The sequence below is a fragment of the Toxotes jaculatrix genome, chromosome 12 (assembly GCF_017976425.1).
Source record: "Toxotes jaculatrix isolate fToxJac2 chromosome 12, fToxJac2.pri, whole genome shotgun sequence".
NCBI classification, from domain to species: Eukaryota; Metazoa; Chordata; class Actinopteri; family Toxotidae; genus Toxotes; species Toxotes jaculatrix.
The window spans coordinates 10,624,334-10,640,316 of record NC_054405.1 but is presented as its reverse complement, the minus strand read 5'-3'; the positions used below and the strand labels follow the sequence as shown (position 1 = coordinate 10,640,316).

General features: G+C 38.0%; 1 protein-coding gene across 1 annotated transcript in view; it reads left to right on the top strand.

Moving 5' to 3' along the window:
- Nucleotides 1-3,529: 3,529 nt before the first annotated feature.
- The window catches only part of npas2 (neuronal PAS domain protein 2), a 44,065-nt gene continuing 31,611 nt past the window's right edge, over nucleotides 3,530-15,983 (top strand). The window contains exon 1 of the mRNA XM_041051049.1: nucleotides 3,530-3,675. The gene's annotated coding sequence lies outside the window, so the exon portion shown is untranslated. The remainder of the gene's footprint in view (nucleotides 3,676-15,983) is intronic.

Below are 15,983 nucleotides of genomic sequence, written 5' to 3'. Positions count from 1 at the left end.
ACACCTATGAGAAACATTTTTATACTTATTAGTCTTGTTAGACTGGACCGATATTTATGGAAAGCTGTTTATTATATGAAAATACAGTTACAGAAAACATTTGTCGTGCTTGCTTTACAGTCTACAAATATTATTTTTGCACATTGTCGAGGGAGAAATTTGAGTATATTCAAATGTAGTTCACACATATTAGCCATACTGATGTATTTAAATGATACATCTTTTATAATAATGGTATATAATTAATTAAAAAAAAAATCACATGTCCACTCACCGCCTCAGAATATCTCAGTGATACTGCACTAAAGTTGAAGCCTGCGTACTGCAAAACCCTTAAATTCCTCGAAAATCTTAACCTGGCTGAAGAAGTAAAAACTGAATAAGCTCCTTTTTCACTGTTTTTTCACAGACATTAATTTGCTTAAACTGAAACAGTCATGGAAATCTTGAGAACATGTCTCCACTAACATCCAAGGTGATGTCACTAGTCGTTTGGAAAACTGAAAAAAAAAAGTCCTATGAATCATGCTTTTTTTTTAAACTTATCTGACACTGACAAAAAAAAAAAGTAAGAAAGACTCTTTTTTGCTTTATTTTATCTTAATGTGTTTTTAATGTGGTCTGAAAAGGAAGTTAATGGATGATGTAATATCTAACACAGTATTACAAATGCAAGGTAGATAGTTACTGGTTTTGCGAGCCATGGTTTCACACACATTCACATGCACTCCCAGCAAGGTTCACCCACTCTCTTCAATGGACATAAAAAGGAAACTCTCTTGAATAGCATGCACAGTGGACTGTTCATTAATTGTGCTTGAGAGCTTAAGCAGTCTATGTTCACTTGGACACTGCATGAACTGGCTTTCTGTGTTTGTGTGTGTGTGTGTTTATGATAAAACTTGACATATCATGAAATTGGAGTTGTCATGTTCTGCCTGAATAAAATAAATAGTGAGATACTGAGCACAAAGGATATGAAATCCTAGGTTGGATGTGTTTTTATTTTCACATTTCTCATCACCGTCTCTGCAGCAACTCAAAGTAAGGTCGTGGAGGACAGTTACCTGACTAAATCGTAAGCTGGCCTTTCATACTGAAGGCCACAGACTTGCCAATAGACTCAACAGAAATGTCTTAATTTTTAGATCTGCTCTTCTTTACCTTTTCTCACTACTGACTGGAGTTACAGTCACCTACACAACACTAAACTCACACAGTAGATACACATATAGTATTTCAAACTAGTGATTCTTCCTTTTCACAGACTCACAAATCTTTATGTTTCCAGACTTTCTGGAGCATGCAAATGGAGGCCAAAAGATTCCTGCTTTTAGGTTTGGTGTTCTTCAACCTGACATTTCACTGAATCAGACCTCCTGATTCACAAGAAGCAAAGGTTTAAAATGGAGTTCCTATGTTTGCCTGCCATGCATTGTGGGAGCTCTGTGAGTAGCTTTTATGACACTGTGTAGTAAAGCTAAGTCTGAGTGATGCAGAAGTGATCAGTGGCATCAACAATCCAGGCAGGTGCTAAAACTGTGAACATGCTACAGGCGGTAGACTAATTTCAGTTGACAAAACATCATATGTCCTTTATCCTGTGAATGAATCTGTGTTAGAGAGGGAAAGGAAAATTTGTTTTCTCTTTTTAAAGGAAAATTATTCGCAACAGCTTGCTGACTCATAAGCATTCACACGCATTTGAAGAAAGTAGTGCTGATCATCCCTTTAGGCTGTTGTAAATGGCTGTTATCCAAAGAGAAAGCATCTATCTAGAACCATTTGGGCCTGAAAAACCCTTTTTTTTTGATTGAAAAAGTCCCCCTGAGGGTTTTCTGTTAAATAACTATCAATGGCCCTTTTAATTGTAAGAACACTTTAAATTACGATGTAACATAGTTTTCTGGATGAAGAGACAGATTGATAGATAGCACTGTTTTTTTTTTTTTTTTTTTTACCTTAAAGGGGTATTCCACTGATTTTACATGTCAGAGTCAGTTTATTAGTCATGGTTAGCACTATATAGCCTGTTAATACACTAATCTCAAATTCATTTACTGCGCCTGGCCACACAAAGTTTGTTTCAGCTGCTGTGACTTAAACTTAAAAGGGCATAGAGGTGACAGTTCTAAGCTTGAAACTTTTCTGTGGAATTTGACTCTATGGATTTCAAGTATGAGAAAAGCACCCATCATGCAAGAGCATTCAGAAGCCCTGCAGCTAATTTGAAGCCTTGACTCACAATAAAACATTTTAGAGCACATGTGGTTTGCCACCAAAATCACTGCCTGTTTACTAAATGATAGCATGTCTGAGCTGCTGTTCAGCTGGTACCTTTAATCTTTAATTAAGTATGTGTGGTATGTAAGCAATCAGAGCCAAAATGTGTTCACCTCTGACTGTTGCACAAGACTAGAATGTGATACTGGTAATCGCAATGGAGAGATCAAACAAACAAGATGAGACACCATTCCTTCAGTTAGAGCTCAGACCAACAAAAAAACCAACACATTTTTTGTGGAATAATTTATTCATCTTGTTCATTGTTTTTCAAGTGATCAACATGTATCATGATCGACAAGCTGGCATTTTTAATTGCACCCTGGAAAACAACTACCTTGATAAAAATTCTATAAACATCAACATGCAGTGCATCATTTATAAAATCTGATGCACTGTTACAAATTAATCTACCCAACAAGAGGACAACAGTCCAATAATATCAAATATATATTAATATAACACTAACAAGATGGCCATCTTCACAAACAAAATTTTACATGTATATTTAGTAGATAATACTTTTACTCAAGCACCATTTTTATAGCAGCCTAAGGGTGGCGCTACAGCGTGTGTAGATTTGTTGGATCGTGTTAAACGTGGGGGACTGATTCATCTCACCTCTGCATTTGACTTTACATTTTAAGAATTGGTCTAATCAGCTCAAACCCATGTATATCAACGTGATGATCAGCATGACCCAGAGACCAAAAGGCATGGCAGGACTCACACAAATCACAGCACAGCAGTGTAGTGCTCATAGTATATGGAACCACAGTCATTGTGTTTTTTCAACCTCTTGAACTTTGCATGACCAGGTGAGGTAAGAATAAAAGCTTTTTTTTTTTTTCAAGAGATTATGGTAGTACAATAAATATTCTTTATTTACTTTTCATGTATAGGGTAGAATATATATCAGTGTATGTCATTTAAACCCACCCACCCACTCATTAAACACAGACGCACACAAACACACACACAAGCTCACATAACTTTATTTAATAGCCTATCCTATCTAGTCCAGTGGGCGGGACTCTGAGTGTTGGCCGCACACAGGCTGCAGAACAACTCTTCACTCAGCCTTCGTCTGTGTCAGTGGACGGCACACGTCTTGATCATCGCTCAGTTCAATAAAGACCTGAGGCGTGAGGCGTGAGGTGTGTGTGTGTGTGTGTGGGCTGGGTCGGGCTGGGCTGGATCGGGATCCCCTACCTCAACAGGCTGTATCCTACACACACCGGTAATAATCATTTGCAGACTGGGTCGGCAGTGCAGTTTCATCTCTGAGTAACTTTTGGGAATGTAGGACGTCGGGGTTTTTGCCGGTTTTAAAGCCCCTTCCCTCACATGTTTCCGTCCGGATTCGTCTGATCCCTTGTTCCGCAGAATAAGGTAAGTTTCCAGCTTTGTGTTATTCGAGCTGAGGGTTCAGTCCACAGCGTCCGTCTCGTTACTTGTAACGGCTCGGCTGTTATAACTGTAGCTTAAACGTTAGCTTAACTTCAAAACTCTTCATCGCGTATTAAAGGAAAACATAAGTTTACCTACAGTTTACTCTGTCTCAAAGTCTTTACTCAGCTTAATTTGCTTCACAGTATTTAAAGCAGTTGTACAAAAATAGACAAAACGATATTTTTTCATCATTGGATGAAATTCAGTCAGTTTCACACTAACTGGCTATTGCATATAGTTAGCTGATTTAAATGGCTACTAACTACAGGCACACGACATTTTCGTCTGGTTAGGCACCACTACGGGCCATTGAGTGATATTTTAAGAGGATGACATTTTCTCTGGTATTAATATTGTGTGAAGCTGTGTGGTAAATAATTGAAGCTAGACCCTGATAATGAAATGTTGAGCTGCCATGAAGCTTAGTATGTGTGGACACATAGGTGTCCATAGGTGTATGGAAACCAGCTGTTGGATGGGGGTATATACAGGCACATTATTACATCTGAAAAATTCATATGTTTTATATGATGCGAGCAGAGTGAAATATAACCGTGGCCTAAATGTGACAGGGTAATGCACAAGGTGTCCTTGTGTGTGAAGAGACAAATGGGCTACTTAGACTTCTCCAAATTAGTGAGAGATGCTGGATTATGTGATTGGGCAAGGCACCAGATTCACAGGAGTCTGACAAGGCAAGGCTCTTGTTTCATTAAAATCAGGTTTTATACTCATCTTAATGTCTCGCTGGCTGATGCCAAGTCGATAGCAACAGTATCACTTTGTTTAGGGATCTGATGCCAAACAGAAAAAATATTGTATTTCAAAAGAGCCAGGGTATTGCAAGTCATGTCATTTTCCAAATGATTATCTGGCGTCTCCATCTACGTATACTCATGTTGGGGCTTGAGCCGTTTTGCTGGCTTGCTGCGTCAGTACTGAGGTTGGCCCAGCAGACATGAATAGTGATGAGGATGTGTGCTGACAGCTGAGTGGGACAGGAAGGCCGGTTCCATGACTGACTGAACTGGGGTGTTCACTGCACCATATGCTCCTTTTTATATCATGCTGCTAAACATTTGGGCCAGCCTCATGATTCATGCTATCTTCTTCTCCCTTCAGCTAATTTTTAGTCAGATCCCTACAGTAAATCTAATAATCCCCATTTATATTGTTGGCTTGATAAGTTGGCGTATTACACTTTGGTGGAAACAGAGGTCAATCATGATCCTCAGCCTTTCTGTACAGTGACTGCCCCCTACTGACAGCTATCTCACTCACTGTTAGGACGTCCGTTTCCACCCCTTGCCACTGCCTTGGCAATAAACTAAATAAACAAAATTAAACTAAACTGCAGACCTTACCAGTCTTTTAACAGTCCTCATGTTGCAGTTTTTGAGAATAACTACAACAACTGACAAGATAATCATGGATCAGTTAGCCCATAGTTCAGTCCAGAGTATCTTAACAAGTCCCAATATCAGTCGTCACATCATGATTATTAAATTTGTTTAGCTGAAGGAGCAAGTACCTGCCTCTGTGGTGCACTGTCCATGCAGTCACTGTGGGTGTTTTAAGTTAACCTCATAACTCAGAAGAATGGTGTGTGGGTATCAGGTTTTAGGGTTTAACAGTTTACAGTGTGGTTCACCTAATACATGGACTGTCCTGGCAGTTAATGTAGATATAAAGGGTTAATGTTTCAGTGGGAAGTTCAAGTAAAACAGTGAGTCATACAAAGACAGTTTCTGTCTCACAATTTTGACTTAATAACAAATATGGTTTATCTCATAATTTGTTGTATAACCATGACTTATTGTTTCTTATGGTTAACTGCATGTATGTCACTATGATAATTTTTCTAACTCACTGCTGTCACAATGTCACTGACAATATCTGACTTTTCTCTCTTCATTCCTTGCTCTTTGTGGCATTTGCTTTCCTAATGCCCTTATTTTTAGTTTAAATACAACTGATAGCAGTTTACAGCAGTATGTTTCCCATGGAGATTTCTTTTTCTGAGACACAGCTAGGATTACTGCTATTCTGTTTTTGCTCCAGCATTGCTGTGTCTGGGTTTTTGTGCCTCTTTGCTGAAACTATGCTGTGGTGAAGGTTAGTTAACTGATGACACACAGCCTCGTCTCTGATGTTACAGAGCATGTTGTGGGGAAAGTAGGTTAGTGGGCCATGTCCTGCAAGCTTAAACTGAATGCTAGTCTGAATATTGCTAGATCTGCTTAGTGTGACTGGGCATGCACAAATGGTGTAAGTCTGTGCAACTGCAAAGGGATCATTTCTCCCCTCTGTCTCTTTAAGAAAACAGAGCGGCGCTCCACATAGAATGAATGTTGAATGTTCAACCCATGTTGATTCATCTCAAACACACATAAAATGGAGTGAAGTCTCACAACAGGTTGACTAACATCACAGGTTGCAAATTACTGAGCGCTGTTTACCTTAAACATCAGTGTTCTCATCATCCTTTCATGTATGAGCATCCCATTGTTAGGATTTACATGGTATTAATATTCACATTTTACTTAGTCACATTGATATAATTGTTTTAGTTTTAGAAATGAATCTTGGAGTTTGTTTCTCTAAAAATATTTCAATCCTTTGGATTCTTGGTGCAATGAATTATTCTCATGTTACTTGCCTTTGTACTTGTTTCCTGTATGGTACCATAAAGGCTTTATGGTTGTTGTTGTTTTTCCACTCTTGGCCATAACAATAGTTTCCCTTGAGAATAACAACTTGACCTTGTGGCATATTTTCTCACAGTGTTCAATTTGCTTTATTTTTTTTAATAACCAAGGTAAAATTTTTATTTATCCAGGTTAGTTCCAGAGAGATCAGGCATGACATATACAAAACAATACCTGACCCAGACTCCAGAGGTATGCTTAGTTAGACAGAGCAACAGTGAAAACATTTTATAGCAGGTAATAAAATAGGAAAAGCTGAAAGAAATGGGAAACAGGCACCCTGACTATATTAAACAGGCATTTAAAGTATTTGTGATTTTCATCAAAACCAGACTGGAGTTCCATGGTCCTTTAAAGCCTGCAACAATAGTTCCTGATGTTTCAAGTGTTTCAAGTGTATGCCCTCTGTCCAACCCTTTGAGACAGTTTGCAAGTCCTGTAATATGTTGCAAAGGTCAGACAGTTTGTAATGTTGTAATGAACAATATTAAACACAAACAGGCGTTAGGTGTTCAGGAAAACAGAAGAAAAACAGTATTACCAAACACAAATAATCTTTGTCATTGTTGTGGGAAATGTTATCATGAGGTTATTTTATCATGTACATGTATCTTTCTCTGGAATATACATTCAGCAAGCTATATTAGGTGTCATGTTGTTCTGTAGAGTCTATTTACTTGATGCTTTTATAAATAGCTAACATACATTTTGCCTTAATGTAGAGTCTGTACAATTTGACAAGAAAAGACAGTGAAACAATGATGAAAGTGTAAAATACATATTAGCGTCATAAAACTTTTAGTTTCTGGTGAGGACAACGCGATTAAGGCCGTGCCTAACGTTACTACTCACTCATACAGAAAGAAAGTCATACAGTAGATAACGAATTTGTAACTTTTTATTTTGGGGTGTCAGCTCACCGAAAAAAATGGGAAACGTTTACCAAATATTGTCCGATAATATAGATAATATTTGGCATATTGAAGGGAGATTAAATACAATAGAGAAAGTGCTGCTACCTTCAATAAATTTGTCATAAAGGGTATACTAAAGGCATAATTTAAAAAAAAGAAGTATAATTAAGTGATTGTTCACTTGGCATCAGTATCATCTTTGAGTTCAAGTAAATAGAGAGCTTGTATAAAATTCTGTATGAATGCTTCAATAGCATGTACTCAGTGAGTGCATGATTTGTATTGAGCCTTTAAAGAAAGTATTGCACAAAAATAATAAATGCCATTGGGATTTAATTCAAAAGGCCGCAGAAGTGGTGGTGGATGAGTATTTACCTCCTTTATTGCTTGGGGGCTTATTCTGCTTCTGCTGAAAGCAACAGTCTCCAGTTCATTTCGTAAGATGAATAAAAGACACTGTGTTCCTCTTGGAGAAACATTAAGTACACTAAGGGACAGCACAATAATTCATGAATTACAGTATGATGAGTAGCTACATTTTTTAAATGTACAGTCTATGGTAGCTACACATGCCACTTAAGAAGAACTGTATTTATTTACTAATTTCTTTGCACATCTTTATATATTGTGTTTTTTAAAATAATTGCTGTACTGTGCAGTACATCTGCCACCTTCCTATGTTTAGTGGACTCACTGAGATACATAGGTGGTGGATGAAACCCACGTGTGTGAGGAATTTACAGTTTAGTACTAGTTTAGTTATTCGAAAATGTATATGTTTTACTTCTGGATTTGTGTTTGTAGATTCTCTGCCATTAAACAAAACCTATAAAATTGTTAAGAGAAAAAAACATCTGTAGATCAAGTTCCTGCTGTATGTTAATGTATTGTTTTTAAATACATCTGAATGGCAGAATGTGTTGTAAACCACAGCATTTATCCCATACTCCACTATGCTATTTCATCTTCACTGTAGTCTGAATGTTTAGAATAGTTTGTATTGTAGGCCTGGTGTGCCTTGTCATGCTTTTTTTTTTTGAACAGTGAATCATTGGTGAATCCCCACTAAGGCTAGAGTGTGAGTTTGCTGGAGCCTTGAGATAGGAAAGTTGTCTATAGAAAAAACATTTTGCTCCATACTGCACTATGCTGACGTCTGCCTTGGTGAAGTTGGCTTCATTTGGCCAATGGAACTATGTTGCACATGACTCTTGAGACTATGACTGGTATTCATGTCACCCTCTTTAACCTTGTAACTATGACAGACAAAATGTTCAGCTCCAGTTATATAACTGCCTCTACAGACGTCATCGTCCTTGCTGCTGATCTCTTGCTCCAAAGCACACAGTTATTGTCCTCAGTCGCTTCAGGCTCAGATCCACTGGGGCATGATTAAGACATTTAGCTGCTTTTTTTTTTTTGTAAATTCCCTTCTTCCATCTCTAAAACCTATCACATTATCTGATATTGATTCTTCCCTTTTTATTCACACCATGAAATGAATGACATTACCTGAGATAAACACCTGAACATTATGTGTGAAACCTTTTCAAAGATCCTGCTGTAATACACACATTCAGCAAAATATATGGCAGTGACATGAAATCTTCTGAGGTGCTTTTGTAGTAGTCCTCTCCATTCAAAAGAGTGAATATCTCATCTATATAAATGAGGTTCATTAAGCATCATCAACTTAATTCAGCCACTATTTGAGGGCTACACTCTCTGCTACACATTCTTTTTTTTTCTTGTCCATGAGCCGATGCTTTTTTCTGGAGACCTTGTGTGTTTTATATAGCTGATTCACAGAACTTGGGGTTCAGCTTTTATCTTTCTTTCACGACAAAAGGTCACTGTGAGGAGCTGGGTGTGGCCACACCTTGTGTTTCAGATGAAGAAAAAAAAAGCTCTCACAATATGTGTGGGCCCGGCCCCTGTGTGTGACCTAGATGTGATTCAGATCTTTAGCTCAGGGTGTTGGCTGCATGTGCATTACAACGCGGTTTGTTTTTGTGGAGTAAAATACACAACGGAGCATAAGACCATAAACGGGCATGTCAGGTTTGATGCTGAAATAAAAAGAGCACTCCCAAAACAGATTCCTCTGTCCTTTTGATGTTGAGTAGGTCATAGGCAAGCTGTGATGCCAAGAGGCAATGCTTGATCATTATAGTGACAATGAAATGGGGAATTCACACAACACTGTGACACTTTAGTTTTATTTTCAGGCTGGGTCCAGATCAACAGGAACCTGAATTAGTTACATGTAGCTAAGACATGCTGATACTACAACCTGGATGCTGTGGCATGTACAGTGTAGTGTATACATTTTCCTATTTGCCGAGGTTTTCTGATTTATATTCATCGTCTATTGCAGTATTTTGAATATTTTGTCAAGAAGATATGCATCTTTTTTGGAGATTTTTTTTCTTGTGGAAATTCTGTTCCTCCATCCACAGTGAGGTCAGAGTACAAGGTCTTCTGCAGAGCTGGAAGTGATTTAAAGGTTTTCTCAAGGACACTTCAGCAGGGTGAAGGAATCATGAATCACTGACACAGTGAAGTATGATTCTGCACTCACTACACCAATCTGCTTTGCTGTTAGTGTGAGCTGTTATCCTGAATAATGCGGGCACACAGCTCCACTCACAGAGATTGTGATCTTTTTAAGCATCCAAATTAGCTGTATTTCATTGTACTTTAATCAGACATGAGTGTGTCAACACTCGGTGAATGTGAAAACTAGTCAGTGTGATTTTTTTTTTTTTTTTTTTTTTACAGAGGACTAATGAGCCAGCCTTTTATCATTAAAAATGTAGATGTTATTAACCCACTTTCTACATAAGACATCAATTGTGATTATGTGTACACTCATTTTTTATCTGTGAAAAGGCCTCCAGGTGAAAAAGAAGATGCCCTCTACAGCTGGTTGTGTGTCCTGCGGTTCAAATAAAATGTTAATTACCTTATATATTATATATTATATATAATATATGAATATTATAAAGAAATAATATGTATCTTTAAATAATGTCAGTTTACATGTCCAGTGCTCTCAGAATGGACATTTGTAATTAGTGTGATTGAGTATTTAGGGATGGGAATTGAGTTCCAGTTGAGAACTGTTTCCAAATTGTCCAAACCATCAGAATCTTATGCCTCCTAGCTTATCGATTCCTTTTATCCATGCTAGCATATTTTTCTGACAAATTGTGCATTGCATGTCAAAAAAAACTTGGAAACTTGTGACAAGAAGGAGTCGTGGCAGAGAAGAAGAAATGGTCCAAAGAGAGGCAGCGTTTCCCATACATTGGCTGTACTTGGGTGGCCTGCCCAGGTAGAGGACTAGAGGCTTCTCTGTGCACAGCCGGATAGCTAAAAACATCTTTCTACGCAACACGGGCTTAAATTCCAGGAATGCCATGTATATTTGACACTCTACACATGAATGTAAATATCATTGTTATAATAACATTAGCGCCACGCAGGCAAATTAGCAGACAAATGAAGACAAATGTTGTACCAATAATATAGAGACTGAGAGAGCAAAACAGTTGCGTTGATGCTGAAAACCTGTCGTTAAGGGAATCGATAAAGAATCTGACTGGTCAACAGAATCAATAATGACACTAGTATCAATTAAAAAAAATCAATTCTCATCCCTATCAGTATTGCTACTTGTTCCCTCAAAGAGATGAAAGCTTTTCCTTACAAGCTGATTTCTTTCTGTTAAGAGGAACCTGAATCTAACAAGAGAGATTTGTGTGCTTTCAGGAGGAAGCTTGGGAAATGTGGACGGCATAACAAGGAAAATGAAGTAGCAATAGATAGGAATGGAGACATAAGGTCACTTTTTCCATGGACTGCTTGCGAAAGGCTATTTGAGTTCACAGTCTGTGCATAAGAGTGTGGCTGCTTGTGGTTTTACAGCCTCTCACTGATGAATTCATAATGATGATATTATTCTGCTATCAGCTCAAAATGTTTCTTTGGGGGCATTGTAAAAGAATTAATACTCTTCCACAGCCAGGAATTTAATCAAAGATGTTACCTACAATCTAAGCTTGAGACAGTGGTACAAAGAAAGAGCTGCAATGCCCTTTCCACCCATGCCCTAGAATTGTGACCCACATATTTGCCCACACACTGCCTTAGGTAATTGCATCTTTTCCTGAGCAGCAGCAGACAATAAAAGGCCTGAAATAATTTGGTGATTCATTTGGAATTGCTGAAAGAATATAATTATAAGGAAATTTGAGAGTAGATCTACCTGGTGAAAGGATGTTTGTTTTTTATAGGTCTGCTTTCTCATTGAGAGGATGCGGCCACCCACCGCGAGGCAGTGCTGTGTGGTGAATGTGTAATTACAAGGCACTTTGGGTGAAGTATCACCAAAATCATTTACAAATGTTGTTGAATAAGCATAAAAAGTAAACGCAGAATAAGTGAAAGAAACCTACATAAAATGTACAGTTAGACTGAACAGGAATGTGCTCACTGCACATCAAAATTATAGGGTTAATTAATCAGTTATTAAGTTATCAGTTATAAATTAGTATTAATTTAGTGTATAAAATGTGTCCAATATCAAATAATTGTCATCACATTTTAACATGACTCCAGAAGTAATTTTTTTTCAAAATATCAAAGTGTCCGGTTTTCAAGATGAAATGTAAAAATACTCATACAATAGTTATGTCAGCTTTATTTTTGCTTGATAATTTAATTCAGTTATTTATTGATTATTCGAATTGTAATCTTTTGATTGAGTAAGTGATTCATCATCACTCAGGTTGTTTACACAGATGCAGTTATGAAGAGCTTGGGGAAAAGGCTTGTGTTTTTTCCCTGGTGCACAGCAGGTGAGGATGTGTTGACTCTATTGTGACAGGATTGTCCAGCGGGTAGATCTCAGTCAGTGCAAGGGTTCAGCTGTTGCCCAAGGGAGGATTAGTGCGAAGCTGCTGTTTGGTTCAGACGGACAATGCTTGTGGGAAAGCACAGCTTAGAAGGGGCATGATGATTTGTTTCTTTACTGACCAGTGTTTTTTTTCCACTGGCCATTCAATGGAGGAAAATGCTGTTTGGGGTGAGGAATGCCCCAAATAGTCAATTTTCTTTCCAATTTCCTTGCTCTGCTGTTGGACAAAGTCTGAAGCTGTAGCCATTGGGGCTCCATCTATACTGAGTTACATGGTACAAAATGTCCTTGACTTGAACATTGTGTAACTTCAAGCCAGCCAGCGGCGTGAATGGACAGAAGAATGGTTATGTAGAAATGAACCACCATTTCCTGTTATAAGGTCATTTTCTTCAGTAGCTGCAGGTGATGTTCTTATCTTTCACATCAAAGGCAAAGCTCAGAGTTTGAACCTTTCAGCAACATCAATCTTTCCATAAGTAGGGTAATCTTCCATTTTTATCATGTAATTATTATTGCCAGTTATCTAAAATAAGGCTTTAATTATCCTAACTCATCAACACAGACCCTACAAGATTCTAAGCTGTGAATCACAGTACATATTTTTTTACACTGTTGGTCAGTGTTCTCTGAAATGAAAGAATAAAACAAATATATAATAAGGATTTCAAAAAAATAAAGAAATCATGGAATTTCAAATCCTAAATTTCATCTAAATTTTTGACTTATTCGGCAGCTGACCACACGTGACATTCTTTCTGCAGTGGAAATCAAATATTTCTCAGGAAGTTTGTCCCAACACTGTTGTAGAAGTCTGCTCAAATGTGTTGCACTTGTAGTTAACTTTGCTTTCACTGTCTGTCCACTTCATCCCAAACCAGCTCCATGGGGTTTAAGTCTGGAGACTGTGCTGGTCTTCATCTTGTGAAGCCACTGTCTGGTTCTTTTTTTTTTGTTTTTTTGTTTGTTTGTTTTTTTTACCTTGAGCAATTTACTGCTTAAATTTGTAAGCAGCAAACCTGGACTTGACCTGCTGAAATTTGAATTAAAACTGGAAGGGTGTTCTGAACCTATTGATCAGTAGAGTAACTACCATATTCATCTGATAAAGTTTTTATATCAAACATCATATAAAAAAAAAACAGGTAGTTATTGATTCAAAGCTGTATCAGTAAATCATCTCTTCAGCCTGTCTTTGAGCCAAGTATTAAATCATGTATCACTGCTGTTACAGTGTATTAAGAGCGACTTTAGGGTTGTTATGAGGAGGAAGGCATACAACCAGAAACCACTTTATTAATATTTATCAGACTAACACATGGGTTTGTGTATGACAAATATCCTAGACCTGAAGAAAATGGAAACCAGTGGCTTAATGGATGTAGCTGCCTTGGTTGGGGGAAAATAGACACCACACATTGTTACCATGGGAACACAGAGCGAACAGCAGTGCCACAGTCTAATTAATGACAGTCAGTGCCTCAGCAGAGGGCCACGATGACATCATCAATACCAATATCACAGATGTAGCTGGAGGCAATATGGCTTAATGTCTGGGTGATTATCTGAATAATCCAGTTTTTCACTGATGTAAAGGCAAGCAGTCTGGACAAAGGTACAGGATGTAAAGAACCCAACACTGAGCATTTATTATGCAGTGAGGCCTGCTTATGAGCACTAAATGTCATCTCATTATCCAATAGCATGACCTACATAAAAGAGCGGAACTAATCTCTATGTAGGCGGATGGTGAATAATGCAGTAAAATGTGGGAGATCTTTATGAATCTTAGATGTCTCACACTTGTTGGTTGCTGGCATAGCAACAGTTTAGTTCAGAATGATCCTATATCATCACTCTGGCATTGTTCACATCCACAGCATTGTTTTGGCACCAGTTTGTTTTACATAACAAGCAGCAGCTGACCCTGCATTAGTGGATCATTTAAACCTTTTCGAGTTGTTCAAAAAAAGATTTTCACTTTAGCGTGCTACAGCATATTAAGTGAGATATTTATGTAACAAGAATTTAGAGTTTACAGCCATGCACGTGAGGCTGCACCTTGGCACAGCAATGCTCCTAGCAAAATCACTAGCAAACTCACCATGCTAACATGTTCACAAAGACAGTACTAACGTGAAAGTTTAATAGGTTTAATGTTTGTCATTTTCACCCTCTTAGTTTACAGTTTACAGTTTAAACTAAGCACAAAGTGTAGGCAAGGCTAATTGGAGTGTCATTAGCTTTGCAGGTATTTGTTCTTAAGCCAAGGTGTTGGATAAATCAAAACTTTTGGCCAGTTATTATGCTGGATGGAGGAAAAGTCAGGGATCACCAAAGTCAGCAGGAACAAATGTGAACCAAACAGGTGGATGCTGCTAGCCTGACTAAAAAACACCAGTCTAATCATTGCAAACCACAATATTTGGCTGCAGTAGAGCATAGCTTCCCATCCTTGCTAAATCACAGTCTTTAGATTTGCTCTGTTGGCTCTAAGGAAATTATTTGTCAGGTACACATTAGAAAGTCTTTGTGCTGTAAATTCTCCAGTTAAGAGCTTCAGAAATCATCAGGCTGTTGAAGAACATTATTGTCCTCTGTGGCTGGCTATGCATTATGCATGGATTATTGAAGCACGAGGGAAAAAGAATTGATAGCAAAAACAAAAACTTCTAAGAGAGAATGCAAACGTGTTACTACTGGGATTGAATTCCTAAAATGTGTGTTCAGAAAAAAACACACTCTCTTTAGAGCTTTCAGACAGGTTGGTAAATACAAATGTGCCGTGTGCAGTTTATTGACATCATGTTGCATGATTTCTGTGTGTTGAAGGTCAGAGTTTTTAGACAGTTACCTTGCATCCCCTTGTAGAGCCACTGTGTCTCTCTCTGTGGTCTAATTTGAGCTGTTTCAGGAGTCTTGAACCCCTGCATCACTTGTTCATCATCTGTGTCTTTTGTCTTTTTTCATTTCTGTGAAGCACAGTCTATGGCAGCCATCTGTATCAAATGTTCTGCATAAATAAAATTGAATATTATTACATTTCTAGCTCTTGTAAACCTCAGTACTTTGATGTCAGCTTTTGGTTTTCAAGATCTGATGGCAATACAAACCAAATCAGATTTCACTTCTTACTTCATGCATCATTATGATCAAAGCTGTGTTCAAATAATGGTACAGTGTGTTTAGATATGGGTTTGTGGCTATCAAACAGCGAGGGCATGTGCTGTAGTGTTTACATTTTTTCTGACATTTTCTGATAATCAAAGCCTCAAGAAATCAATATGATCCATTATAACCCATGTGTAATTTCTACTCTTTCATTAGCTATACCACTTATCCTTGAGGGTTGTGGCATTGGTGGTGAGGGGTAGACCCAGCTGACATTGGGTGAGAGTCGGGGTGTACTCTGGACAGGTCGCCAGCCAATCAGGGCTGACACATTCTGACCTAACATGCATCTCATAACTGCAGGAGGAAACCAGAGCACCTGGAGGAAACCCACTTAAGCACTGGGAGAACATGCAGATTTCACACTGAAAGGCCCCAGCTAAAATGAAAACATTTTAACTGTGCAAACATGGGTTTATATTACAAAAAAAATTTTTTTTTTAATGTAAATAAAGAAAAACCTGCAGTTCCTTCCCATTTTGATTTCTTCAGAAGGGCAGCCATCAAAGATGAATAACTGTTGGTAGTGCTATA